General features: G+C 43.7%; 1 protein-coding gene across 2 annotated transcripts in view; it reads left to right on the forward strand.

The window, feature by feature from the left end:
• The window catches only part of FOXN3 (forkhead box N3), a 400,969-nt gene that overhangs the window by 44,566 nt on the left and 330,147 nt on the right, over positions 1 to 26,256 (forward strand). Inside the window, exon 1 of one of the 2 annotated variants that reach the window (XM_082851619.1) lies at positions 10,796 to 11,012. The exons of the other annotated variant lie outside the window; for it this stretch is intronic. The gene's annotated coding sequence lies outside the window, so the exon portion shown is untranslated. Of the gene's footprint in view, positions 1 to 10,795; positions 11,013 to 26,256 lie in introns of those variants that run through there. 2 annotated transcript variants of the gene reach the window in all.

Genomic DNA, 26,256 nt, shown 5'->3' on the forward strand with positions numbered 1-26,256 from the left:
CCTCCATGCTTTGCTCTGGCTCCTTTTGCAGTCTGCAGTGGTGGCCCCTTCTCTTTCTACTCCTCTGAACACAGCCTACCCTCAAAGGCTTGTATCCATCCCTGTTCTCCGTGGATGCTGCCCAGATAGGAAGTGCTCTCCTCCTGAGTGCAGTCCTGTAGAACTCCTTGTCGGTACCTCATCTGGATCTCACAGGACTGCCTTTTAACGCTCTCTCTTTATAGAAATTATGGGTTAGCAGCCACAAGCCCTACCTTCTACTCAAGGTTCTGCCGTTACCACTTTGTGTGCCTGTGTCTGATGCTGCCTGTCTCATTGTGGTTCTATGAAGATCAGATGAGATAGAACATTAAAATTATTTAAGACTCATCTATGAGAAGTACTATTTAAACATTTACTACTTAATGTGCCTCAACTTACTCATCTGTAAAATGGACCTATTAATCAGTAGTACCTGGTGGAGATTAATTTAGTAAAGCACATGGGACAGTACCTGGCGTCTAGTAAGACACTCATCCTCGTCCTCATTGTCAGCATCTTTGGATGGAACTGTGTGCCCTGTTAGGACAGAGGTTGTGACTTAGAATTTCCTCCATGCCTAGGATGGAACCTTGTACTGGATGCTCCATAAACGCTTGCTGGCTGAACTGTGAGTTCCAGTCTTGCTGCTGTGTGCGGTACTCACATTCTCTTTTTCCTCCCTTTTCCCAAGACATTAAAATTCCCACTGATCACTCTTGAGCCTGGAAGTTTTTAAATGAATAGAAATCAACTCTCTGACAGCGGTGTTGATTTGGGCTCTAAGCCTAAATTAGTTTGATAGGTGAATTGCTGTGGTAATACAGATGTCATCATTCAAAAGTGATCCAAATTCATTCTCTTTTGATACCTCCTTATCAGGATGTAACACAGGCATGTTTTGAAATGGAACAACCTCTGTTAGTTTAATTGAGCATAGTTTTGACAGTGTCAGGGTTTGTGTGATGTCCTCGTAGTAACCCTTTGAAGGCATTGTTCTACAAAACGGTGGGGCAGAAAATTTTTGTTCCACGTCTGGTGTAGGGTAGCAACCCTGTCATCTCGGTTGAGGCTGTACCTCTTGTACCCCTGAGCTTACACTCAGAGCTGATTTCATCCGGAAGGCACATGGACCCCCTTACCTGTCACTCACTGCGTGTCCTTTCCAGTTGGTCTAGGCATGGGCATGGTAGTTGTTACATGTTTTCAATAATCTGGAGGACCTCTGTTGGAAATTTCTGAACTGAGACTGTATCTGGATGCCACAGAGCAAAGCTGGGAAGGGGAAACCTGGTTTCCAATGTCAGCTTGTCTAGTAATTGGCTGTGTGACCTTGAGAAAGTTAGTTATGGCCTCAGAGCCATGTGTGTAAAGCGCTTATGCCAGTAACTGGCATGCAAGACGCATTCAGGAAGTGGTGTAGCTGGTTTTATTTTTTTTTTCGAATATCCTCAGAGATAACAAAAAGTAACTCACTTGCAAGCAGGTAATACTTGCTGGGTAATGTAATTTTGGGTCCATGACGATAAGTCATTGTAAAGTAATGAGACCCAGACTTGTAAACCGGCTCTGGAGTTACTTATAAAATCAGTGACAGGACTTCCCTGGTGGCGCAGTGGTTTAGAATCCAGCTGCCAATGCAGGGGACATGGGTTCGAGCCCTAGTCTGGGAAGATCCCACATGCCACAGAGCAGCTAAGCTTGTGCACCCCAAGTACTGAGCCTGCGATCTAGAGCCCATGAGCCACAACTACTGAAGCCCGTGTGCTGTAGGGCCCGAGTGCTGCAGCTGCTGAGCCCGCGTGCTGCAACTACTGAAGCCCGCAAGCCTAGAGCCCGTGCTCCGCAACAAGAGAAGCCACCGCGATGAGAAGCCCGCGGACCACAACGAAGAGTAGCCCCCGCTCGCCGCAACTAGAGAAAGCCCGTGCACAGCAACGAAGACCCAATGCGGCCCAAAATAAAATAAATAAACAAACAAATAAATAAATAAATGCAGAAGGAATGACAGAATTAGAAAATTATTTAATAAATAAATAAATAAAATCAGTGACAAGATTACTACTTTTCATAAAGCCAGTGCATCCCAGGGCTAGAGTTTTGCTGCCCAAAGCTTCAGTACCAGGACTGAGTTGTATGGGTAACTGGGGGCGGGGCATGCTTCCCCCTCTTTGCCTCCAGTCAGGACAGGTGGAGTGAGGGTGGTTCCTGGTTTCTCTCCCCATTCCTTCACCAGTGACCCTGGGGCTGCACGTGGCCACAACCTGGTCCAGCTCCTTGCCAATGCTCGTTACTGGCTTGTGTAAGGAAGACTAGCCTGGCAGACCCTCACTGCTCTGGGCAGACTCCCTCTCCCCAGGGTGTATATTTGAGTGAATACAGCTGCCTCTTTCCCTTCCCTGTTGCTGCCTGGTCCCAGAGAATAACTTGACTCTTTCCCGACATCCTCCACTCAGTGGTAAGAGGAACTTGGCTACCGGATGCTATTTGCACAGAGAAGTTCTGATACACTGTGTAACGCTATTTGTACAGAGAAGTTCTGATACACTGTGTATTGTAATTGCACTTTGTTATCCTTTGGTACTGCTGTGCCTTCCTCCCGTGCCGAGGAGGCCAGTGAGAATCTTAAAGTGATAAATAGGAAGAAGTTTCGTGTTAAGAGAGGCCTAAGCCTGCTCAGATGTGAATAGGTTTGCAGGAATGCATTGAGCATCTCAGTCAGGTAGTGAAAACTAACGTGTACCCATCTCGCCCTGTCGTCACCCCTGCTTTCCAGCTGACTCCCCAGGGCCTGCTGGAGCCCCCATGATGGTCCGCCTGGCCTGCTTCCTCCCTTACCCCTGATGTGGCTGGATGTGCCGGACCCCTGGGCTCCAGACCTAGGCATCTCTCCTCACTGCACGGACAAAGCTGGCTCAGCCTCCCCTGAGGGACGGGCTTGCCCAAATCCTAGGACAGATCTTGATCGGCGGCAGGGTTTAAGGAACTCCATTCCAGAATCCTTGTTGCCTAGTCCAACCTTGACCTTGGGTCTTGGTTCTTTTTATAGGTTCTGCAAACTGTTCCCTACCCTGTTTCTGTGCCCAAAGCTCCTGCCTTGTTTACCTGGCTGAGAACCCCAGGTACTGAAAGGCCTGTGCTCAGCCCTGCCCTGTCCATGCAGTAGAGCCTGCCTCTCAGTACCAGCCCAGCAGATGGGGGCTCTGCTCCCCTCTACCCACCGTCTGCCTGTCAGCTTTGGAGTTTTGCACTGCTCCTTTCCTGGTTCAGTCACCCTGTTTCTGACTTCATCTGCCTCTTTCCTGTACTAATTCACTTGTCCTTTACCCCCTACCCTGTGTATACAGTGGAGATACTGCATGGCCAAGATGTGCTCCTGGACAAGATAGATGATAGAGAAACGGAGAGACAGAGAGAGAGAGGGAGAGAGAGAGAGAGAGACAGAGACAGAGAGAGAGGGAGGGAGGGAGAGGTTGTCTGGAGAAGTAGAAGCAAGTCTTTAATATCCATCTTCGTTGTCCCATCAATAACTACACATTGTTAATTTTTATATCTGAAACCACACAACTCAGATTGGGACTTGAACCCACTGTCTTTTAATTGCAATCACACACCTGGTCTCAGGACTTAATGAAGCTCAGGTTTTTGATGTCTCGTTGCAGAAAGAATTCAGTGAGAGACAAAGTATTAGGTAAGAAGTGGATTTATTTAGAGGGATTCACATTCCAGAGACAGAATGCCATCCATCTCAGAAGGCAAGAACGGGTTTGGGAGGAACACACTCCACAGAGTATGGGCCATCTCAGAAGGTGAGAGGACCCAAAATACGGGGTGGTTAGTTTTTATGGGCTGGGTAATTTCATAGGCTCATGAGGGGGAGGATTATTCCAGCTGTTTTGGGGATTTCCAGGAATTGGAAATTAGCCTCAGAACTGTCGTGGCGCCTGTAGGTGTGTCATTTAGATGCTGATGTATTACAGTGTGCGTGTAATGAGGCTCAAGGTCCGCTGGAAGTCGAGTCTCCCGCCATCTTGGACCTAGTAGGTTCTAACCAGTTTCTGTCATGTCCTCAACGGCTATGTCATTCTTTTAAAGGTTGTGCCCTGCCCCCTTCCCTCCTGTTTCACATCTGTAAGGTTTCTGTATCTTAATTTTTTTTTGGCTGTGCTGCACAGCATGGGGGATCTTAGTTCCCTGACCAGGGATCGAACCCGTGCGCGCTGCAGTGGAAGCGCAGTCTTAACCACTGGACTGCCAGGGAAGTCACACTCTATCTTAATTTTAAAATTTTAAAGTATTTTGTCTACACTTGCTTTTTTGCCTTATGTTTTGGCTTTAGTACCTAACTTCTGCATAACATGAGATCACATTTTGTGTGATGTCAAAGACCTCCTTCATGCTTGCAGTGGAATCTTTGCCTTTGGCACCTGTCCCACCTCAGTGAGCAGGTCTACTGCTGAAGACCTGCCAGGAGGCCCCGGTCTAACCAGCTAACCAGGCAAAGTCCCACTGTAGGGTGGGACCTCAGCCAGCTCTTGGGGCTGGCTGGCTGAAGCCAGTAGGGGCGCCACTGAGAATGAGTTAGATTCTCTTGGAATGGTCCCTCTCACGTGTTCAGCTGCGTTGCACGTATCACCCACCTTACGTGTGGGACAGGAGCTCCAGCAAACTGCCGTGGAATTTCTGCACAGTCCTGACGTGCTTACTCTACCAGGATTCGAGTGGAAATTCGGAGGAGAGTTTTATGGAAAGGACTGCCTTTGAAGGGAATGAATGAATGAAGCAGTAACTAAACTTAAGGATGAAATTGGCACCTTTCACTAAAGGCTCAGATTTATGAAATATCGCTCAACATATGTTCTGGCCACACCGGCTTTGAAGACAGTTGAGAGCTTGGGTGACAATCTCAGGGTTTTGCATCTAAGTCCCACCTAGTGCAGTTTACTGCTGGTGTTTCCCCAGCTTAGCACCTGAACTACCGCTGGGCCCAGTGAGCCCTTTTCTGCCCTGTAGGGTCTGGTGGCAGCTCCGATTACATTTTTCCTCATTATGCTTTTGTCCCCATCACTCACAGCTTTGGATCCCTTGCCCCACTGCCCCCCATCCCCTGCCCCAAGATGGGGCAGAAGAAGGTCTTCCAGCTTTTTTAGAGCCTCCTGTCCCTTTCCCCAAATTAGCTGGGTACTTTCCACCCCACAGCCTCTTCCTGGTAGACTAGAGACCAGCTCCCCCGGGACGGGCTGGAGAATACTTGGGAATCAGTATCCTAGGTTGAACCCAGAAGCGTTCCTTGTCAATAGCACCAAGTTGACAGACCCCTATGGCTTATGACCTTCTTCTCCTTTGTCCTGGGGACTTCTCCTTCTGCCCCCTCATAGGAGTTCGTGTATTCATGCTCTCCCCCAGGACATTCAACATGGGAAGGCCTCTCGAGGGTCCCCCTCTTCCTGGGGAGGATGTATGTCAGTACTGTTCTATCTCCCCTCCACCCAGTACTCGGTCCATCCAGGTTGGTAATAAAAGGTTGATAGGTTGGTGATGTGCAATACAGGAAGACTCAATGCTTGTCCATGCTTTGACCTGAGCAACAGAATGAGAACAAATAAAGCTTTAGTTTCCTTTATTTGCTATACAATGAAAACTGGCCAGGTAAATAGGAAATGCAAATTCATCATTAGAGAAAAAGAGAATGTTTCCTTTCTCATCCTTTCTACGATCTAAGAGGCATTTTAATGTAGTAAACACACACCAGAATGCACGCACGCATGCACAAATCGTTAGACTAAAAGGTAAGCTACGTGAATTCTAGTTCTGGCTACAAACTTCCAGTGAGCTTGTTGGTCAAACCTACAAACAAAACCTTGGCTTCCTCACCTATAAAATGGAGAAAATATTTTTATGCCTGCTTACTGGCTTATTGCAAGTATTAAATTAGATGATATATGCACGGGCTTGAAGAACTATACAAAAGACCAGTTTGGAGGGGACGTCCCTGGAGGTAACAGTGGTTAAGACTCCATGCTTCCGATGCAGGGCGTGCGGGTTCGATCCCTGGTTGGGAAACTAAGATCCCACATGCCACGCAGCGCGGCCAAGAAAAAAAAATTAAAAAAAAAAAAAGACCAGCTTGGATATCATTTGCTAGAGACACTGCCTTTACTGAAGAGAAAGAAGGTGGTAGAAAGTCACCTAAGATATGAACATGCAGTTGACAGGATAGGAAGTAAATGGCTCTTAAATAGATGAAAAGATACTTGCCCTCCTGCTAATAAGAGAAATATAAACTAGAACTTTAAGAGGTCATGTTTACCTGTCATGGTTGGTGCCGTGGGTTAGCCAAGGTGAGGAGAAGCAGACACTCACGTTGCTGAGGGGCGTATAAATTGATACAGTCTCTAGAGAAAGCACATTGGTAACATTAATTGAAATAGAAGATGCATATATTTGGGGCAAGCAATTCCATTTCTTGAAATTTATCCTACAGATGTACTTGCACTTATATAAAGTTAGGCGTCTCTGTATTCACTGATAGGGATTGACCTTGAAGCTATGTTGAGAGAAAAATGCAAAGTACAGAACAGTTTATAAAAAACATTGCTTTTGTCTTTTCACAAAGAAAAGAAATGCTAATATTTGCATAGATTATATCTGAAAGGATACACCAGATTTAGATCATTGTTTTAGGGTTCTTTTCTTTATTTTCTTTGTCTACTGCCACCCACCCTACCCCCCCAAACACACACACACACTTTGGTGGTCATTGCTGGTTTTTGTTTGTTTGCTGCCCTGCCCAGGAGTAGAATTGGGTGGCTGGTGACAGGGGGGTGATAAGATTACTTTTCACTGCATATCCTTTTGAACCTTTTGAATTTTGTCTATATGTAGCTATTATCAACAAATTTTAAAAATCGAAACAAAACAAAAGTAAACAAAAAAATCAAAGTGAACAACAAAGAAATAATGACAAAGTCCCAACTCTCCTACTTTCTTCTTGCTAAAATAAAGTAAAATAAAATGAAAGGAAGAAAGGCACTTAAGAGGAATTACTCAGGGTTTTTTGGTTTTTTTTTTTTTCCTGCCCTTTACCATGCTTGACTTTCACACGCCTCTTTGTTTGTTAGAGTATTTTCCTTTCACTATTTGGAAAACTAACTTGAGCTGGCTCTTTGCAACTGCAAAAGGAGATTTTAGTTTCACGATTCTAATGAACCAAATGATCGTGTCTGTGCTCTCTCCTTGATCTGCCAATCTTTATTTCTGAGATCTGAGTAACCCTTGAAAAGTTGTGAGCATCAAACCTAACCTAGATATTCATCTTCCCTGACTTCCCAATGAGTGATGGAGCTGGCTAGAAAGGACCCTTGGGGCCTGCCGCCCAGGGAATTAATCTCCGGGGTAATCAGATAGCTGTTCAGGGACTGTGGATCCTAATTGGGTATTGAGCATTTTGTTAAGTGACTCGAGTTCTGCCTTCCTGCTGTATTAGAAATTACAAGTTGTGTATCTGGGGACTGTACCTCCTGAGTTTTGCTTTCTTTATTTTTATGTATTATTTAAGCAAAAGGCTCTTTTAATTGGGCTTGTCTTTTGACTTGATTAACTCACAAGCACTACTTCATAGAGTCAGTTCTTCTTTACCAAATTGTCCCCTTTGTGTAATTATGGAGAACTGTGTGTTCTCTTTGCTATGGAGACCAAATGGAGCCCCGTGGACCAGGTGGGGTCTCTTGAAGATTTTCAAATGAAGAGGCCCTCCATGAACACGTGTCAACATTCGAAAGAGCCCCTTCATGTTGACTTATCACGGCTTTCAATTAGGAGAATTCACCACAGACCACGTGGAGACGCCCTCCAGGCCCAGTAAAGAGCTTGTTTTATTGTGTATATGGACAATTTGGAGTTAAAGGCTATTTTCAACTAAGGGTCATGTTTACATTTCCATTGTGAACTAAAGTCACTTGCTTGTTGGAATGGGGTTCAGCTTGTTTATACATTATTCATACCTGTAAGTCAGAGATCATACGTGTGGTGTGACACATATGTGAACTGCATGTGTGTATTTGCTGATAGGGACTTGAGTTTAGCTAATATTTTCACAGAACGTTTCCAGCAATCCTTACAGCCTCACTTAAGCAAACAAATAGCGATATCCTTTGCAAAACAACTGAGCACACAATTCTGAGTAATTTTTCAGATGCTCTTTACAATGATTGGCCCAAGGCCTATCCTAACATCATGTACTATAGAAGCAACTCCGAGTTCTTTGAAGAAGAAAGATAAATCTCGAGGCAACAGATTTCCTTCTGTTTTCCTTCAAGTGTTTGGCTCCAGTTCAGTAATGAGTTTTATGTAGCTTATCAAATCATGAAAATGATGGCATACAGCATTATTACCTTTTCTTAGGTGACTATTAGGAGATCCCCAGAATCTCTGGATTCCCAGTTTTTTGGGGTCTTGCAAAAGAACTTTTGCCATGGCCTGAGATTAAAGCAGAAGCAAATAAATCAAACAGCTCTGGCAAGTGGACGTTCTTGTGCCCAAGATTGAATCATCAGGGAGACCCTAAAATAGAGTGTACCCCAAGACAGAAGACATCTGGCAGAAAGGAAAGAGAAAATGTTGGGGTGGAGGTCACTGGGCCTTTCTTCTACAAGCGTGTCTTGAGTACTTACTATATACTCAACACTGTGCTGGCTGGGCACACAGCGTGCAGGGATGCAGTGGTTGACCAGATAGACGGGACCCACCATAAGGAAGAAACACAAGTCTAGATGCCCTAGAAAATTGTGTGGAGGCAGCAGTGGGCACAAGGCTCCCCCTCACCACCCTGTGGGGGACGTTATCCCACCTTGGACTCCTACTCAAGAGGTAGCATTGGAGGGAGCAGGGGGTACCCTTTCTTTTGGGTTGAGGGGAGATGGGTTACAGAGATATAGTGGTGTTGGTAGGAAGCACAGGCATTGGTAGGGCACGTTGGACCAGGGATGAGTTAGAAGGCGGGTGGCAGCATCAGAGCCTACTCTGCTTCTATCACTTTGACGTGAGTTTCACAAAACTGATCTGAATGGTACAGAAGATTGAAAATAAAGGAGGTTAACCCCAGAAAGTTAGATCTATAGCTCTTGATCCCCTTAACACAGTGCGGTGCCCCCTATAAAGGGTGTTTTCCCCTCTACCTCACCATTCTATCATTTGCTGTTTTCAAAAACTGGCTCTTTTGCCTTGTGCCGCAGCAAAAATATTTCTACAGTTCTTTGTAAGTAAATGGAGTCTTAAAGCTTAAACCTCTGCCCTGGGCAAGGAACCAAAGGATGTCATTGTGCATAACTTCAAAGGCTGATAAGATGTTTAAGGTCGCTTGCTCTCTGAAAGAGTTTCTTTCTTTTAAGGCCAGCCAGAAACATTCTTGTACACATCCCACCATTATTCCAATGAGAAGCAGAAGACCGTTTCTTCAGTGCGTCGAGGCTCTCGTGTTTTTGGGTTTTTTTTCCGCCGCATGCCTCTACCCCACAGAGTATATTCTCTCTCTCTGCCCTACAATGGTTGCATTGTGCGTTGGATGATGGATGTCCAGTAAGCATGATATTAAAGGCACTACCTTTTCCGTCTGGAGGAATCAAAGAAACAGTGGTTCTGTTGCATTATTTCCATGTTTGCATGAAGCAGTCACTCAAGGACTTGGGGGTTCTTGATATTTTGGGGATTATGACTGGCGTGGTGTAAGCTGGTGAAAGATCTCTGATCATCCAGCATTTAAAGTCTCTCGGTAACAGGTGACTCAAGAGAAGTTCAGAGTCTACTTCTGTCAGGGACACGTCTCTCTCGCTTTTCAGTTTTATCCCTGGGCACTGCAGAATGTGTTGGTTTCTCTCTGTCACCAGCAGGCAGTTTGGCACAGCAGATGCCCTCAACCTATGAAAGCAGGGGTGGAAGATTTTTAGTAAATTGTCCAGGAAATAGGAAAATACTGGCTGTGCTGTTGGAAATGTTTGCTATTTACTGCACATTCTTTCACACAGGATATCTTCCAGCTAAACGGGTTTTTTATACATTCTGATTTCGAAAATGGAGGCCTGCACTGTCAAGTCTAGGAGGAGAAGGCCCCCGGGGTAGAAGGGATGGAGCTCTTTCCATGATTCATTACCCACTGGCTGGTGGAACATGGATGCTTTGATGGCCAAAGATGGTGATGCCTCCGTTGCGTCTTAATAACACAGTGCTCGGAGCTCCTAGGTGCTTTACAAATGCCTGTGGGTGGCTTAATAAAAGTATAATTTAGGGTTCTGGTGCTTGCTTGTAGTTTCCCTTGTTCTTCGCCTGGATTGCTGGCCCAGAGAATAGAGACAAAACTCTCTAGTTCTGCCTTATGATGCCATTCTGCGTTACTGCACTCCACGGGCACCCCATCGCTGCCTGCCATGGAAGGAGCATTGGCCGGCCGGCCGGCCGGCCAGAAAAAAATGTAACGTAAATGAAGACTTGGGAACCTCACTGTTTGAAGCTCCCGTTCTCGCATTCCAGACCGAGGCCCTCAGGCAGACTGGAGATAGCTTAATACAAGCATATTTGTAACACTCCGGTTCCAACCAGATCAAAGGGCAGTGAGCCTGCCTGGGCTGCAGCCTCCAAGTGAAAACTGGACCCTGGAAGTGAGCCTGTGTGACTTGGCCATGCCTTGAATCCGAGAAGAAATACCAATTCTGTTATGGATGTTTGAGCCATCGGATGGAGACTTTGAAGTCTCTCTGCCTGTAAAAAATTGGATTCGGTGCCTCCCTCGGCCTGCCCCCACCTTGGACTGGTTTAAGATTTGGGGTTTCTTCCGAAGTGGTGCTTCTTGTTGAGGCTGCTGGGGAAAATGAAGTGATCACGCGGAAGCCGAGTAGGTGCTGGACTGCTGGGAGCCTGGGAGGGCTCAGCTCAGAAGCTGGATCTTTTGGGACGTTCCAGATGTTACTGGGATTGGATGACTAGGAGCACTAAAGCTGCAGGTAAAGGGGAGCCTCACTTTCTTTTCTTGAACAGACTATGGAAATGTTGGTGTTTTTGTTGCCTGAATCAGTTTTTTTCAGACTTTTAGGTTCCATGGATTAATAAATTTCGAAAGAAAATTTTCTTCTTTTTTTGGCAAGTAAGGGCTTTAAAAATTGCCACTCGTTAGCACTATAATTCGATAAAGCAATGGACTTTGGAACAAACCAGGAAAAAAAATCAGTAAGAATTTAATTTCAGAATAAAAGCAATCTTTTAAATATAATACGTTTAACATTGTATTTTTTAAAATCTGTAATACATTGTTAGGATTTTTCTCCTTTTGCCTCTGGCCAGTGAAAACTTTGTTCACTGACCAGTATTGGTCTGTGAACAGGTATTTGAAAACTATAGTGTTAGGCTGTTAGGCTACATATATACTATATAAACAGACATATATACGTACATACAAATTGAAAGAAAAATCATAATTATTATGATACTGACACATTTGCATTATTACAGAGTAATACATGTTAATTACAGAGTATGTTTACATATATTATCTCATATGGTCTGTTAGTGTATGCCTTTAAAACAAATTAGTCTTAATAGCCTAAGCTAAATAGAATTAAGAACAGAAGGGAAGTCTAATGTTTAAACTGTTACTGTCCTAGAGTCAAATATGAATAATTTAAAAAATTATCTACTGCTTTGATTTTTCCATGTCTCTGCTACTCTGCTATGTTAGTGAGAGTAAAGACACAGATAATACTGTGAAGATACGCACACATCTTTAGAAACCTATGTATAGCCTACTCGCATTCACACATATATTTATGATTTCTTTTCTGAATAAAAAAATCAGAGCATATATTTTGACGAACATAAATAAACAGTGAAAAATTGGGGAAAAATTAAATTATCTGATATACATTATGAGAAAAATCTGCGGACTCTGTGGGGCAGGGGTTAAGGGGGGCAGGCAGGGGAGGACGACAGGGTGGACGAGTGAGAGAGAATTTTTACTCTTAGTGAATAGGGGTGTTTCTAGTCCCAAACTTGTATTTAAAAACAAATGTGGGGCTTCCCTGGTGGCGCAGTGGTTGGGAGTCCGCCTGCCGATGCAGGGGACACGGGTTCGTGCCCCGGTCCGGGAAGATCCCACATGCCGCGGAGCGGCTGAGCCCGTGAGCCATGGCCGCTGAGCCTGCGCGTCCGGAGCCTGTGCTCCGCAACGGGAGAGGCCGCAACAGTGAGAGGCCCGCGTACCGCAAAACAAAAAAACAAAAAAACAAAAACAACAAATGTGTATTTTGACTTCAACTCAAGTGTCTCTGTCTTGAACATCTGAATATAGGTGTTTCTGATTTTGAATGTTCTCTTCGAATAAAATAACAGATATTTTCCCTTTGCCAGCTTCTCCTTCCAGCTCCTACTGGCTCTCCTAGGATTTCAGGCTCCCTAAGTTTCCCTGAAGGAGGGCACTAGCTTCGGTATTCTGGTTTGCAAGAGTTTCTCTGAAGCAAAATCTATTGCAGGACCAGTAGACTGGTTGCCCAATCGCGATCTTATTTTGAAGACCCTCAACCAAGCCAGAACTTCAGTTAGGCACGAATTTATCGGTCAGTTAATTACTTCAGGCAGTGATCGTTCAGCAGCTGTGTGGGTGCCTCATCCATGTCAGGCTCGGTGCTGGGCAGTGGGTATACTAATAGAACTCAAGATAAAATGGTTTCTACCCTTGGGGAGCTACCAGTCTATTGGGGAGACAAACTAGGACACAACAAATTATAAATTACAAATAGTAATGAATCCTGGATAGGAAACATACAAGGTGCTATTATCAATAAACTTGGAAGAAGCCATCTTGCAAACTCATCAGGTAAAGTGAAAATTTGACAATCAGCAATTGATATTGTGTGCGTGTGTGTGTGTGTGTGTGTGTGTGTGTGTGTGTATATATATATATATATGAAAAAGACGAAGGCTATATAATACATTTGTAAGGCTTTTATTACGTAGGAGATTGTTTCAAGAAAGGAAAACATTAGGAAAACATTTCATCAACTCTTAATTTTCTCATGGCCTCTGCTTACTGAATAATTCCTCTGCAAAACTACAGTGTACTAGATTACTTACATGGTGCACAAGGTACTCCAATAGGAAGGCTAGAGCTGCTTGGCTGACTTAATAGTCAGACCACAGGCTCTTCTTTCCATGACACAGCACTAAGGGTTTGGCCAGATACCTCAGATTACCTACAAACTAAAAAAAAAAAATTTTAATTTTTCGGGGGTTGTATTTACCCACCGTTTTGTTTTCTTCCAATGAAAACCAAAATCACCTAACACTGAACATCGGCTCTGAATAAGGCCCTGAGCTTTTGCTCTTGGGGAACATACACCTGGTAGGAGAGAGAATGGTTGTATGCACAGGATGTATATACAGTAGAAAAGGTTCGGTGCAGGAGCAGAGCTGCAGGTAACAGGAAGGGCTGAGTGTAGGGGTGGAGGGCTCAGTTAAGAATTGCTGGAGTGGCATTCAGACTCGATCTTAAAGAGTGGGCAAGCATTAGACTTGTGGAGAGTGGCAGTGCCGTGCACCTGCTCAGCCACCTGACAAGCTCATGCGAAGACCCATTAAGCCTTTTTCATATTAAAACTAACAACTCTTTGTTTCCTGAGGGCATATGTCTTGATAGGGAGCGATGATAATATATCGATTTCCATCAAGTTGCATTTTATCATCATAATGGTTACAGAGGAGGCTGCTTTTAGTCCCTGCAGTGCATTTGAATGTGTTGCAAGAAACATGGAAGTTGACGAAAGGCATAATGGATCCATAATGGACGAGGGGCTGACGAGGCCACAAATGGGACATGCCACGTCTGGAACACGAATGCTTCGCTTGGTGTCATGTGCACTCTCCACATTAGAAGGGGCCGATGGGCACAAGCTGGTTTTGCCTGAAACTCCAAGGAAACGTGTGGGCATCTCTGCTGGGCTGCTTCATCTGGTTGCCTTTGCCTTCAGCATCCCCTATGGTGGGCCTGTGGCTGCTAATGACCACAGGTTCAGGATTGCACGAGAAGAGGATGCCTCTGTCCATGCGAGTGTGTGCAACTTTCTGAACGAAAGGATTTTTTTTTTTTTTTGGTGATACGCGGGCCCCTCACTGTTGTGGCCTCTCCTGTTGCGGAGCACAGGCTCCGGATGCGCAGGCTCAGCGGCCATGGCTCACGGGCCCAGCTGCTCCGCGGCATGTGGGATCTTCCCGGACCGGGGCACGAACCCGTGTCCCCTGCATCGGCAGGCAGACTCTCAACTACTGCGCCACCAGGGAAGCCCCGAAAGGATTTATTTTTTATTTTGCCACGCCGCACAGAGTGTGGGATCTTAGTTTCCTGACCAGGGATCGAATCCGTGCCCCCAGCAGTGGAAACGCGGAGTCTTAACCACCGGACCGCCAGGGAAGTCCCCAAAAGGAGTTTTTTTTTAAATGAAAGGAGATACACTATGAATGTTGTGAAGGATGTTTTTCTAAAAGAGAAAGAAAAGTTTGGGATCAAGTGTGAGTATATTTTATGCTATTCAGAGCCCTGGCAGGTAGGCCTGGTTCACCCCAGAACCCTGGGAAAGGACAGGCCTGGCCTTCAGTGCCGTCTTCATCATTTGGGAAGTCTAGTCAGCTCGGTCAGTATGTCTTGGAGGTGGTTTTCGTAAGCAAACACAATCAGTGCCAAAACTAGCCTTTTGCGGAAGAACTTAGTTGGTGAGAGAAACCATCTTACCTTATGTCCTAATAGTAAATGTGTTCTGAATGAGGCCTTGGCCCAAAGTCTTACATTTTCTTCCATCATGCCTACAGCACAGGGGTGGGATCTCGGAGCCCTTAGCGAGGGTTCGCCGATTATTGAGTAATGTGCTCAGATGTGCAAACACCTTCACCAGCGCAAGACACAAAGATGCATTTGAATCCACAACTCCTCGTAACATTGAGGCTCCATCTTTATAACGTTAATATTTTTCCAAAATATATATTTTTAATGGAAGTATAACCGACCTACAATACTGTTAGTTCCAGGTGCACAGCATAGGGATTCGATATTTCTGTATATCACAAGATGATCACCCTTATAAGTCTAGTTACCATCTGTCACCATACAAAGATATTACAGTATTATTGACTATATTCCTCACGCTGTACATTTCATCCCTGTGACTCATTTATTTTGTAACTGGAAATTTGTACCTCTTAATCTCTCTCACCTGTTTCACTCATCCCCCCACCCCCAAATATTCTTGAATTCTGTTTTTTCCCATTGCTTTTGGATATTCTCATCTTAAAATAACATTGTGTGTATACTAGGATGTGTAAGAGATTTATCACCCAGCAGAATGACCTTTAGTGGATTCTACTTTTCCTGATCAGTTAGTCTTATGTTTGGTATTGGGATGTTTTCTGTCTCACCCAGATTCCTGAATTTGGAAACGAGTGACTTACAGTACCTTTTGATTTGGTTTTAATCCATCAAAATCAAGTTAGTTATAAGTGATGGAAGAGCTTACTTTGTGTAGTCCGGGCTGCCGGGAGACATCAGCCACATGCCAAAAGCTTGCTCGTTGCCCGGCAACCTTGCTGGAGGAATAGATTTTCTGCCACTGGCTCCCTTTTTAGTCGAGGCAGAATCTATTAACACTACTATTCTAGCCCAGAGAACCGGAGCTGGAGTTTAGCTGCAAAGAACGGTTGGAGTTTTTTGTTTTTGCTTTTTAAAATGATCCAGCACGGTGTTTCTGGCTTCTAAACTCTGCTGCTAATTTCATTGACTTCCAAGTAAAGATTTAGAGCTTATTAAGATCGCTTAACACTGCCCAAGCTAAAGAAGTTTGTTTTCTGCCTGCCTGGCCCCTGAAAAAGCTCTTTGTTTAATTTCTGTAGAAACTACCACGCAGGGAATGGGTGGGGGCTGTGAGCATCCAAGGTGAAGGTGGAGCAGGTAAGAGCAACTTCATTCAACCCCAGACTTTTCGTAGCCTTCACAGGTATACTTGCTGGCTCCCACTTTCTAGAGGCAAACTTAACGTCTGGCTGTCGAAGCTGTTATTTCTTCAAGTATACACGATCTAGCTCTGATTGAAAAGTGGCTGTGTATTCCTTCCTCTTATTCTGCAGTCAAAGAATGTCTTTTCTCCTTCTGTAGCTAAACACTTCTGTAGCTAAATACTTCACCAACAGGATTGATGGTTTCCGTCTACCAGGGGAGCTTGCATTGCTGTCAGCTCCATTGTTTTGCTTATGCTTTTAATGTAATAGCTTTGGGTTGTAGCAAGAGAAGATGATGGCTAAGCCCAGCGTCAGGTGGCTGGAGTTATTTGCCTCTGCTGAAATGCAATTTTAATAATGGACTGTATCAGCTCAATGTGTTTTCTTGCCCCTTTGTAAAACAAAGGAAGATCTCAGCGCATTAACCCGTTGGTGGCAGGAAAAATCAAAATCTCTAAGAACCACTTAATTAAATGACAGTTGCACCTCATAATAGAAATCTTGCAAACAGGCTGCAGAAATTATCTGGACGGGGGGAAGGGGGTTGCTCTTTTTTTAGAAAGTGGACCTTAGCCACCTCATCAATTTCGCCCTTTCTAAGGGCCAAACGCTGAAAGGTAAATACAGAGTGTGACCTGGCAGAGAAATGAGCTAACTTGAAGAAAACCATGACTAGCGCTATAGAACAATCTTGAAATTCACTTGTTTATTTGTTCTGATCATTGTAAACTTTATTAATTATGAAAATGCGGGTGTTTGGGGCTTATTTTCCCAAATAATCTTAGAATGTTACTGATGCAAGGGACCTTTGAGAGAGTACTTCAAGCGCCCCCAAACCCTCCTTTACAAAGAAGGAAACCGGAGAGGTGAAAAAGTTTGCTCAAGGATACACAGCTATGTTGAGAGTGGCCAGCCAGTTGACTCTAATGACAGGACCACCCAAACGATGCTTCTGAAGGGAAATGAGAGAGGAAAAGCTCCTACTTCCGCAGCGCTGATTCCATCTGTGTGACCAACAGATCTTTAATGCACACCTTCTGCCTATGTGCAGGTACTGGGCTAGGTGCCGGGGGAAGGCGCGGTCTTTACCTTCATGAAGTTACATTTAGAAGTGGGAGATGCCCACAGTCAGCGGTGAAACAGTAAGAAAATTACAGGTTGTGATAAGTACTTAGCTAAGATATCAGGGGAACAGAGGAATGTTGTTGGCAATTAGATAACAGAAGTATTATCTGTTGAAGTACTTAACTCCTTGGGAACACCTGCATTCTTACCACTAACAGAAAATACATTGGAAAAAACATATGTTGGATGAACTGAAACCTTTGGAAGGGTTCATTGTCACCCATTATGTTGTTCCAGTGGGGAGGTCTGCCTGGTGAGATTGTGAGCTTCCCAAGACAGTGTACAAACCAAAACCGAAATTGGTAGGGATCTTAGAACTCTTCCAATTCATGAACGCTGGGATTCAGCCCCTTTGTTCTTTTGTTTGTTCATCAGTTCATTCCATTCCTTCATGTTGCAAATACTTATTAGGTATTTCCCACTTGCTACTGAAAGTCTCTGCACAACAAAAATGTTTCCAAGACCTAATCTGGCACACTTCTATCAAGGAATATTCCATACAAACTCCTGTTATCAGCAATGTTGGGACATTTTATCCTAGCAAATTGGATTTTTAAGTCATATAGCTCATTCTTTTTCTTTCTAACTGGTTGCTTTAGTGCTCCAGGCAACTTTACATGCAAGATTTTTTTTTTTTTCTTTTTTTTTTAATGAGTACTATGAAACTCTAGTGTGAGGACTTGCTTTTGTTGTAGGTCTGTATTCAGCAGGTCTACTAGAGGGCAGTGGTGAGAACTAATGGACTTGGCCAAGTGAAGGATCTGTTCCAAAGTCGATCTTTCCACGGATCACATGGTCATTTGTTGCTGGCCTTGCCACTATCTCCATATATTTCCTCAGAAATGTCCTGGATCTCAAAATCTGCTGTAAATTTACCACACATGGATCTTGTGTTTCCTTCCCCGGCCGTGCTGCTAACACTGATTCGAAGGCTCTGACTGAGAAAGTGACTAAAAGCGTTTATCCTGCGGTTCTGTGCATTGTCTTTGTTCTCCTGATGCTTCGTTACATCTGCGTATCAGATGTCAGAGAAAAGTAGAAGCAGCCCCGAGGGCACTGTTTTCGTAATTTCATATAATTCATTTCCTTGAAAATTTGGCTGGAGAGGATTTTCCTTCAGACTTCTCCTCCATTTTGGCATCTTTCTTGCCCTTTTCCCGTGTGGCCGATGTCGAGTCTTTCACTTGTGTTCAAGTTGAAAGCATCTTCGTTTTAGCCTAAGAAGACACAGCTACAGCGGACTGACCCTAACGGGCCTCCCTGCCACCCTGGAGTGTCTCATGCGATAGTTTCTGAACATTGAGAGCTTGCTCTGTGCTAAGCGCTCTGCTGGATGATTTGACTACACAAATATTCCCACTCACCCTTAAGGGCAGGTAATGCCATTATTCCCATTTGACTGATGTGGAAACTGAGGCCAAGAAAGTTGGAGCAATTTTTTTTTTTTTTTTTTCCGGTACGCGAGCCTCTCACTGTTGTGGCCTCTCCCGGTGCGGAGCGCAGGCTCCGGAAGCGCAGGCTCAGCCGCTCCGCGGCATGTGGGATCCTCCCAGACCGGAGCACGAACCCGTGTCCCCTGCATCGGCAGGCGGACTCTCAACCACTGCGCCACCAGGGAAGCCCAGTTTGAGCAATTTTTAAACCAAGGTCTCATAGTATAAGTGGTGAGCATGATCCGAAGTGGGACTTACATAATTTTAAAGTCCCTCTACTGCTGCAGGTGCTAGCTATAATGCCCCCTTTATTTGTCCATTATAGGCACTCACTGTTTTCTTTAGACCTGTGACAAAGTCTGTAATATTACAAGAAGGGAAGGTGATTTATTTGTCATTTTTACTAGACCAGTATTTTCTATGTGTTTTAACAGAACACTAGCCAGCAAGATGTTAGATGTTTCTAAAAAACAAACAGACCAAAAAAAAGGAGTCTTGCGTTAAATTAATATGGTCAAAACTGCATATGAAATCCCCTTCTAGGTGATTCTGAGTTCACTTTTGCATGTTAAGAGGTCTGAGCCGTCCTTCAGCAAAAAAGCATTTTTATTCTAAAATTTAAAATTTTAATTTAATTTCCCCAAATTTCCATTGGACTACAGAACCTTTATTTTTTCTCCTAATGCCTTTAAAAGCATAATTTGGAAAAGTCTTCAAGTAAAAGGCAAGGAAAGAGCTTGGGGCATTCCACTATAGAATTGAATTTTTAAAAAAGGAAAAGAAGAAGAGAAAACAGAATGTTCTCAGGCCCTCTAAAGGTCACAGCCTCCAGTTTCACCCTGTTCCACCTTAAAACTTTTTATTTTTCACCCAGGTTCCTCCAAGGCAGGAAATGTGAGTCCCCTGGTCTTTATCTCCTGCCTTGAGACTTTTGTTTTTGGCCCAGGTCTCGACTAGGTTTTTTCGCCATCCGTGCACTCCACCCACCAGTGTACATTAAGCTCCTTGAGGGGAGGACCTGGGCTGTAGCATCTTTGTGGTCTTACAGTGGCTCGGTCACTACATAGGAAATATAGAAATACACTGTATTTAGAATAAAAGAATAAAAATGCAGGATATGGCTCTGTTTTTCTGAGTTATTCTAGCCCAGTGAAGAACCCCCTCTTTGAGTGACAGTGAGAAATTCGAGAAGCTGCAGTAACTCATTTATATCACTAGGGTTCCATTTGGAAAATGATACCTCCCCTTGTCCAATTTAATTAGTAATTGTGTTTTCAGTTGCAATTGAAAGCCTCAGAAGAAAGGATTGTAGTAAACTGTGGTGTTTGATATTATTGTTGTTATCTAATTATATTTACTATTGTGACAGTTTTAAATTAAGGCACTTTTCAAGAGGAGCACATCGTGTTATCTGATTGGTTTTTCTCTTCTTCTTCCCCCACCCCCTGTGTGTTCTAAAGTCCAGTGTTAAGTATGAGCCCTCTTTTACAGATACAGATCGACGCATGCAGATTTGTGGTTATTTTTGTTTGTTTTTTAATGCATGGCCTAAGGTTACATGGCAAGTCCGTTCTGAATACGGAGGTTGAGCCTCAGGGTCTTTTCTGAGATGTCCCCCACATGTTGACAAAGGCAGTGTGGTTTCAGGGAACGGTGGCCCAACAGGAAGTTGGAAGATGTGGGGTCTGCTCTGGCCCTGCCGTTTATTTGTTGGATGGCTTTGGACCATTCATTCATTCATCAAGCATTTTATGGGCTATCTACCAGGTGTTCGGTGCTAGGCTAGATGCTAAGGCTACAGAGATGAATAGGACAGTGTTCTTGTTCTTAAGGAACTTCCTGTTTAGTGTATAGATTCAGATGCATAAACCAACGTGCTCAGAAAAATGCCATGGGTGCTTTGCTAAAAGTGTGTCCAGGTAGAGTGGGAGCCCAAAGGAGGGAGTGGCAACACTCCCTGTGGTGCTGCAGAAATGCTTCATGGCAGAAGTGATTTGGGGTTGAGTTTTGGGGAAAAAAAAAAATCTTATCCAGGGATTATGCCGTGATAGGGAGTTTGGACTTTATGCCTCTTTCTAATTTCCTGGTCATGAGAGCCACTGAAGAGTTTTTAACAGGGAACAGCATAGTCATTTTTGTGTTTTAGAAAGCTATGTGAGGAGGATGAGTTTATTTCGTCTCTGGGAACCTTACTTTTCTCAGCAGTAAGATGCATATAGATAATACCCACTCCTCTTGCCTCATGGGTTTGTTTGGGTTGCATTTCCTTAAAATGCAGTAGGAATAGCTGACCTGTACTCACTACTTTCTAAGCCCTTTAATCCTCACAGCAGCCCTGTGAAGGTCATTATTGCTGTTATTTTATTTTATTTATTTTTTGGCCGTGCGGTGCGGCTTGTGGGATCTTAGTTCCCCAAACAGGGATTGAACCTGCACCCTCGGAAGTAGAAGTGCGGAGTCCTCACCACTGGTCCACCAGGGAATTCCCATTATCTGCATTTTAGAGATGGGGATGGTCATAGGCTGACTATCCGGCCCAGGGAGACACAGCCAGGATTTGAACCCAGGTCTGCCAGACTTGGAGCCCCTGTGCCCTTAGCCCACTATCGATGCGGTTAAGATGCTGGCATGTCTTTCTTGCCCTTCATTTCTCACCTGAAACATTTTGGCTGGTCGCTGTATTTTGCCTCCAGTGACCTTTTAGCAAAGAGTGTGGATGTATTGGAAAGACTCAAAATCAGCACCAAACAAATGTGCCATTATTTGCAACTGTTTAATTTTTGTCTTTAATCATGTAGTCTTTTATCTTAAATAGAACCAAGTTTACGGAGTAGAAAATGTGACTTCAATTCTTTTATACTAACTGGGAGTTACAAAGAACGTATGTTTCTACGGGCATATACATAAATCTTCCTTCCGATGTTAACAGAAAATTGATCGTGATTCTGACACCCTCCTTTTGGGGAGTTCCTTTGAAGATCCATATTATGAATAGGTAAACGTAAAATTGAAGAGGATGTAATGAGATGGATTAGAGCAGGGGAAAGACCTTGAATGGGGTAGCCTGTCAAAAGGAGTTGCCAAAGAACAGAACAGACAAAGGTAAGGAAGTAGGTTTGGCAAACTCAGCAAGCTCTGCTTGTTGAAACGACAATTTGGAAAATATTCTAGAAGTTCACACACAGGCAGTCGCAATTCAAGGACAAGTTAACGGCACCTCTTTGGTAAAAAAAGAAAAGAAGTGTATTCACTATATTTTCTCTGTACTAGGTCACTGCAGGGCGAAAAAAGGCTGCATTATCTGCTAACCATGAATGAGTTTCTTTAAGAATTGCTGCTTGAAGATTCAGGAGGTTCAAGAAGAAGAATTAAAATAAAATGCTGTCTCGACCTGTGTTCAGTGTGCCAAAAAATAGCCCAGAAAAATGCCAGGGTTACACATTTTGTGGCTTGGGAGGAACGTTTTGATCAGCCTTCAGCTACTCATAAAAAATAAATACGGCTGTGTTCTTACTCGGACTGTTTCTTGAAGATCTTTTAGAGTAGATTTCCAGCTGAAATTTCACCTCCAGTAAAAAAAAAAAAAAAAAAAAAGGAAAGAAAGAAAGAAAAGCTGAGCCTTACTTAAAGCATTAGGCATGTCATGCCACAGTAAAATAATGGAATCACGAAGAGAAAATGCTGCACTGAGATAGAACAGCTGTCCTTTATACTCACTGCATAAGTATAATTCATCTGTTTGTAGGTTATGCTTTAATGGGGAGCAATATTAAGGGAATGAGAAAGAATTTCTCTATTACATGGAAGAGCATTGCAAAGAAATATACCCCCATTGAAGCAGCTGTTTCAGAAGAGCACGTTCTGGAACGTGAGTGAAAGTATATCCCCCAAGATTCTGCTGCCTGGCTCGTAGGAAGAATGGAGAAAATATAGGAGGTGCGGAGCCACGGATAGAACTGACCTCATGGCGTCAGCGTGAGGTTTTGCGGGTGTCACTGCCAGGCTCATTGGTTCTCAGACTTGCATGTGCATTGGAATCACCTGGGGAGTTTGAAAAAAATATGATGCCTGGTTCTGTGCCCAGAGGTTCTGACCTAATTGGTCTGGGGTGTGGCCTGGCCATGGGGATTTTTAAAACCTACCCAGAGGACTCTGACGTTCAGCAAAGATTGAGAAACCATCGGCCTAGGAGATGACTGATTTCCTTCTTTTTCCGTGTTCTTTGCAGCTAGGGCGGTTTGCTTGTAGGGACTTTGGTTTGGAAGCCTCCATCCTGAGTGGGGAGCAGAGACCTTCAAAGCCAACCCAGAGAGCACTCGATTAAGTCTTTAGTTTGATAGATTCCTCTCTTTAAGGGCTAAACAGTAAAGTTCCAGTGTTCCTTTGAAAAATGAATCCTGGGGTTTCTTTCCATCACAGAGAAAGTATAAGTATATTCTCTCTGAACTCCGAAGTAGGAAAAAGAAAAAAGTAAACAACCACATCCAGGTGCAGGCAAACTTCCAAGTAGTGGGAAGATGCTGTGAAGTGATATTGATCAAGGTATCAGCAGGCACTGAGACTTGACCCTAATTTACTGCTGGGGGAAAAAAAACAAGAAAGAAGGAAAGAAAAGAAAAGTAATAGAGTACCTTCTTGATTATAGGTCCAGTGGCCAGAACTACATTCCCTAACTTAAGTGGGGCTTTTTCCTTTTCTTTTTGGGATTTCTAGGAAATACCAGACGGTACGGTATAACATAAGTAAGAAGAAACACGGCTTTTAGTTAGTACTTTGCTAATGCTAAGCATTGACCTTCAATAATTCTCTATTTTTCTCAGTCTGTAGAACAGGAGTCATACTATCGCTTGTACTCCAGTTTGATAAAGAACATTTACTTCTTTACAAGGAACTGCCTACTGAGCAAATATTTGAGTTTGGGGTGATTGAGAAGGGGTGTCTTCACCTCAACACCAACCAGAAAAAAGTCAGGAGGTCACAGGTGGGTCCAAGAGACCGAAGGCAGGCTTGAGCAGCTCTCCTCAAGTGGGATGTGCTCACAAATCTAGAGATGTTGTTAAAATGCAGATTCTGAATCAACAGGTCCAGGGAGGGGCCCAAGAGAGTCGGCATTTCCAGGTGATGTTGATGGTTCTGACCCCCGGCTCACACTTTGAGAGGCACATCAGTCCAGTACATCTGCTGGTGTGAATGCTTTTCTTAGGGCAGCTGGAAGAGAATAAGACATGGATGGAGAAGACTGGTGTGTAGCTGCCCTCTGTGCAGGTGATGTATGAAGTACAGGCACAATAATAATTTTTTGACTTTGAGTTCATGTGGCCCCAGGCAACTTGGTATGATCAATGTCTATGTTCTCAACTGCTCTTTTTATAGATACTAATTTTTATATGCTTTCCATGCTCTACATGACCTTGAGGGGAACCTGAGTATAAAAATTTAGTTTCTTTTTTGGGGGGGCTGCGTTGGGTCTTTGTTGCTGTGCGCAGGTTTTCTTAGTTGTGGCGAGCAGGGGCTACTCTTCATTGCAGAGCACGGACCCTAGAGCACACGGGCTTCAGTAGTTGTGGCTCACGGGCTCAGTAGTTACGGCTTGTGGGCTCTAGAGTGCAGGCTCAGTAGGTGTGGCACAAGGGCTTAGTTGCTCCGTGGCATGTGGGATCTTCCCAGACCAGAGATCGAACCTGTGTCCCCTCCATTGGCAGGTGGATTCTTAGCCACTGCGCCACCAGGGAAGTCCCCCAAATTTAGTTTCTTTCTCCATTAATTTTTTCCTGTTTTTATTGAATTCTGGTATGTCAGCCTACTACCTTTCTTTGTGATTCAATCTAATTTATCTTTTGAGTCTTTCTTACCTACATGTACAGCTAGTTCTCTTGTATCTGGTGCCTACCATGGTGATTTTTTAAAAATCTCTGGGTAAATGGCAAAATTATTCAAAATAATCTGGTTGACCTCATCCTCATTGGGTTATCAGTGGAAATGTTGGGGTAAAATCAACTTGCCAACATTGATCTAAATAAGATCCTCTGATTGTGTTGTTTGCCCAATGGATAGATTTTTGTTTTGCCACTCTAAATTGGGGGCTGTGTCGTGTTTTCCTGATCGTTTCATAATGTGCTCACACATTATTTAAGGTTTGTAAAGTTTAAGAATAGATGTAGTTTTGTGTGTTCTAATTTAAACATAGAATTTGGAAAGGGAAGAGGGTTTTAAAAAATATGGTTGTGACATGTTTATTATACATAAGTGAAAATGGAGCCCATGATTATGCTGGTGGTATATATATATATATATTGTACCTTGTCAACAAGAAAGCTTTTATGTTTGTGTAATTTCACATGGTATTTTCTTTCTTTAAAAAAAATTAGAGCTGATGATGTCTCCTGGAAGACTTAAACGCATTCTGGTTTAAAATAGTCCTCTATAACTGGGCTGCTTCTGGAAGTTTCCATGGCTTTCTCTTAGAACTGCAGGCCTGTTGAAATGGACCTGGTTTTCACTAGCTGCAGTCAGTTATTCCCTCTTTTCTCTAAGCCAGAGGTTCTCAAATATCAGTGTGCATCAGAATCACCTGGAAGGCTTATTAACACACAGCCAGCTGGGCTCCATCACCAGTTCCTGGTTCAGGAGGTCTGGGGTGAGGCTGGAGGACTTGCGTTTCTCCCATGTTGCCAGGTCATGCTGATGCTGCTTATCCAGGTACCACATTTTGAGAACCACTGCAGTTTCAGCCCTTGCTAAGTGTAGACTGGAACCAGCAGCATGTATGTTGTACTTGGCTGACGTATCACCTGGGACCTTTTCAGAAATGCAGCGTCTTAGGCTCCAGCCCAGACCTACTGAATCAGAATCTGCATTTTAACAAGCTCCCATGTGATTTATGTGCACATTCAAGTTTGAGAAGCCCTGCTTTAAGCTACTTGCAACATCTTTAATGCTCTGATGTTACTAGCATTGGGATTTCATAAGCACTGAGTGAAGGGGAAAGAGAAAATCTTAAAGAAATTAGAACTCATAGGTACTTAATCTTTCTGACAGCATCTTCTCTGGCAAGCTGAGGTCACCCTGGCCATAGTTGAACTCAATTCTGTATTATTCCAAGAAGTAATTTTTAATCATTTCTTTAATTCTAGAGAAAATGACTTATTTTAAATCACTTACTTAAAAAGCATCGTAAAATTACAAATTGTTTATCGTAAAAAAGTGAGCTCACCTAATCAGATTCATTCATTGCATGTTCTGCCCACAAGTTTTGCAAGTACGCAGGAGACCACAGCAGACAGATGAGCCTATAGACCTGGGAGACTGGGGCAGAGGGCCACTGCACTGCAGATTCTTCTCCATCCTTCTCAACAGCCACAGGACTATGGAATGAAACCTAAAGTGCATAATTATCATCTGGAGGCTTTATTTAATCCAGTGGAAAGTAAACAACAGCAGAAAAAGATTTTCTGGAATATCTAGAATTTTCAGTTATTCAGAACCCAAAGTGCCGCCTTCCTGGATAAATGAAGAGTCTAAAGTATTTTTCTTTCTTTCAAATTGATTGCGTGACAAACATTTGGAATTCTTAGGTGTTACTTCCTTTAAAGAGGAGAGTAGTGCCTAACATTGGCAAGTGTGTTTTCTGCCCTTGTTTTCCAGTGATTCCAAGTAG

The sequence above is a fragment of the Leucopleurus acutus genome (assembly GCF_964270905.1).
Source record: "Leucopleurus acutus genome assembly, chromosome: 1".
Taxonomy (NCBI): Eukaryota; Metazoa; Chordata; class Mammalia; order Artiodactyla; family Delphinidae; genus Leucopleurus; species Leucopleurus acutus.